This window comes from Rattus rattus, unplaced genomic scaffold (assembly GCF_011064425.1).
Source record: "Rattus rattus isolate New Zealand unplaced genomic scaffold, Rrattus_CSIRO_v1 PGA_scaffold_65, whole genome shotgun sequence".
Classification (NCBI taxonomy): Eukaryota; Metazoa; Chordata; class Mammalia; order Rodentia; family Muridae; genus Rattus; species Rattus rattus.
The window spans coordinates 52,246-56,011 of record NW_022651182.1 but is presented as its reverse complement, the minus strand read 5'-3'; positions in this window follow the sequence as shown (position 1 = coordinate 56,011).

The window sequence follows — 3,766 nt, the reverse complement described above, 5'->3', positions numbered from 1 at the left end:
ACCTCCGTTGTTATTATGAAAAACTCACACAATAAATCAAAAGACTATGTTGGTTGAGAGAAAGCGTTTGAAACTAGCTACGGCTTTTGTGGGTGCATCGGCCGTGCTGGCCAGTGGAGTTTACAGCATGATAGGAAATGAAGGATTATCAACAAGAATATTCATAAATAAAGAACCCATCAATACACTCACCAACGACGAAATAGTTAATGTAATGCAGGAGTTGGAAGCCATCGCCGAAGAAGATATAACCGAGGAAACAGAAGAGGAAGAAGAAACTATTGTTGAGGCGGAAAAAGTTTCTGAGAATATACCTGAAGAACAACTAGAGGAAGTAACACCAAAAGATGAGACTCCGATGGAAATACACGTCGAAAATGTCGTTGTAGATTTAGATGAGCCGTCTACCGAACCGGAAGAAGTATTAACTGTTACCAACAATCCAATTCCTCAGGAGATTCCTGTCAAAGCAGAAGATCCTAAAGAAGTAATAAATCAAGAGGTTCCTGAAGTGCCTGCTAAACCCCAAAAAAATAAAAAGGTGTCAGTAAAACCTAAGACACCTGCAAAAACGAAAAAACCTTCTACATCAAAACAACCGTCTAAAAATGCCAAACCTAAAAGAGGAGATAGAAGGTCATTAAACGAAAATGCAAAGATAATAAATTGAGTAAAGTCACGGTTAGAAAAATGAGGTGTAAGAACAGTAACTCTCCTGGATTTTCCTTATGAAATTTTGGACTATGACGCCAAACTCATTCATTGAAAGGAAAATGAAGACTGATTTTTTGACGAATTCAAGGCACACGAACAACAAATACAATCTAATCTATTCAGGGAATTTTGAAACAACGGGAAAACTATTGCTAAAGATTCTCCCGATAGAAACGGAAAAGCAATGAGGGATATTTGTCGACAAGCAGGACTTACAAAAAATGATCAAATTGCGAATGATGTGTCTCTATTTTGTAGTGCAGAAAAACCTACAAAGTGATACGATTCAAAAATAGGTCGTACATCCTCTTCAAAAAACTAGAAGAATATTCTTATGGCTTCTAAAACCACAATTGGTGCTGCTTCGCTAGCTGGTGCAGGTGCGGCGGGAGGAGGCGCTTGGTACGCTTCCACATTTTTGGGAGGTGGAAGTGAAGGAACAAATGTCAATCCCGAACAAAACCACGAAGGATCAAAAAAATACAAAATAGATGATCCTAAAGATTACAAGGATGATTTCTTTACGAGCATTAATCTGAACGGGAAAAACTTAACGGGAAATCAATCTACCGATAATCCCTACGGTTTCGGAACCTTCAACTGCGCTAAAAAATATTTCGGTGATCAACTAGACACAGATCTAAAACATGAGAACGGAAACGAACAAATAGAAGTTAATGAAGATTGAAAAGACAAATCAATAATTTTGGAAGAAGCCTGCGTGGTGGCGGAAACACATCATTTATCCAACAATGAACAAGGAGATGCATTGATATTAAAAGCAGAATTTGCCGGACAGAATAAAGAAAAAAATAAAGGGTTGTTGGTGGAAACGATCTTCTCTAGCACTCTAGAAAACGCTAACCGAAAAGCAGTACATAGGTTTGTTTATTTGAAGAAAGAAGAAACGACATGAAAAGCAGAAACTGGATTTGAGATTGAGCAAGACATTTCCTGAAACAATCTAAGCTTTTCTGTTCGGGGCAAAGACAAGAATAAAGATTATGTAAATCTAGAAATTAAAAAGTTTTGTGCCAAGAATTCCTGCGGGGACGTATCCAAAGACAACTCATCATGAACAACCAAGTCGGTGATTGGATATTGACACAAAGGTCCTGAATTCAATTCACAATATCAATTTGAGGAGAACCATGGTTATCAGTCGGCTTATAAAGACAAATACCCAAGCACTCTCATGGAAAGTTTTTCCGTCACAAACAAAGAAGCTAACACCCAAAAGCGTGGATTTTTGTTTTGAGTAGATCCTTTGAAGGAACACAGCAACTCAGGAACCGCAGTTTCTAGAGTGTATAAGGATTCCAAATGATCTCAACCCAAACAAGAAAGAAAAGCGGACTTCTATTTTCCATATGGAAATATTGACAATGCCTACCCTTTTTCAGCATATGGAATATGAAAATGGAAAACACCACAACTATCTTCCTAGCGGTCTAGTGTTTTCCATCAAGAAACGTTCATCAATCTCCTAGAAACACCCTATCAAGTTAGTACTCAATATCTCCTTCACACATCAGCACAACCCGGGTTCCAGAGCGGCCTAAACCCCAAAGTTTATAAAGACACTATGAATAGTACATTTAAGTGTTTAACTCAACCACTTTCTCTCTGCTCGGTGGTAAATTTCAAACATGTGTCGTCGTCTCAACTTCAGCTCTAGCTCTTACCGCAATACCAGTAGCCTTTACCCATCTCAGTAGTAGCAGCGAACAGTATTTCCGAGAATCAAGTGATTATTTATCCAAGCTTGCCGTAGACACCAAAGAACACTTCAAAAATTCCTTCAGCAATCTAGAGAACGAAAGCCATCAAAAGGTGGAAGAGTTTGGGGATATAGTATCTCCCAAAAGCGAGAGGTATAAGTCCCTAAAGGAACAAGCCGAATCCTCTTATGAATTTGCTCGTGGTGTTGTGCCCCACGTAAAGGAAAACATAGCATCAATCAACTACTATTTATTTTCATTGGGCAACATCATCAAACCCCTAATCAAAAACACAGGAACCATAATAAAAGATACTTCCATCTACAACAAACATACAAAAACCAATCACAAGCTATTAGCCATACAGAAGTTCTACGCCATCACCAAACAACCTAACTTTAAATCCTTCGCCCAAGAAATCAAAAAAGTAATACAAAAACATTCAATCACCATAAACCAGCTCACCCAGAAGGAAGGACTAGCCATCATAAAAATCTTCCGGGAAGTGCGAGAGAAAGACTTCAACCAATTTATGGGGCAGATAGTCAAAAACATACGAAGCATCGTCAACACCAAAGAATCCTACAAAAGCTCCAGGGAACTATTGGAAGACATATTCATCGGACAAAAAAACGAAGACATGATAAAAGCGCTAGAAGATCTGAAAAAACTTTCGAAGGACAATAAAGACAAACTTCAAGGAATATCCACTGAAGAATTAATCAAAAGATTGGAGGTAATTATAAAAGAATTTGAAGAAAGAGAGGCCTTCATTAAAAAAGCACTAGAGAAATAGCCCTGGAAAATTGATTCTGTATAAGTTTTTGTTCCAACGCAAAAACTTAGATGAATCCAATCCGAAAGAGAGTTGGGTTTAATAAAGCTGCTCTGGGGGCGACATTAGGTCTTGCATCGGTTATTGTTCCGGCCGGAATACTACTAGCATCCAGCAACAATAGAGACAATATATCCGTATCTCTTGCTTCTGCCTTTTCGGATGCAGGAAAAAGCCTGGGTGAAACCACCCATAAAATTAAAAATCAAGCTGAAAATATTTCCGAAACATTAAACAGTGCCCGCCAGCAAATATCCAACCAATACCATGGGACTAAAGACTTTGTAGAGAAGGCAGCAACCTACACCCATGAAAATTCCGAAGACATCAACTATTACATATTCTCACTAGGAAACCTAATTAAACCAACCATAAGATCTCTTCCGTTAATCACACGAGACACCATCATCCAAATGAAAAATGACAAACCAAGATTGCTATCCCTTCAGAAGATATACGCTGCCGTTAAATCCGATCAATGGTCAAAATTTGCACA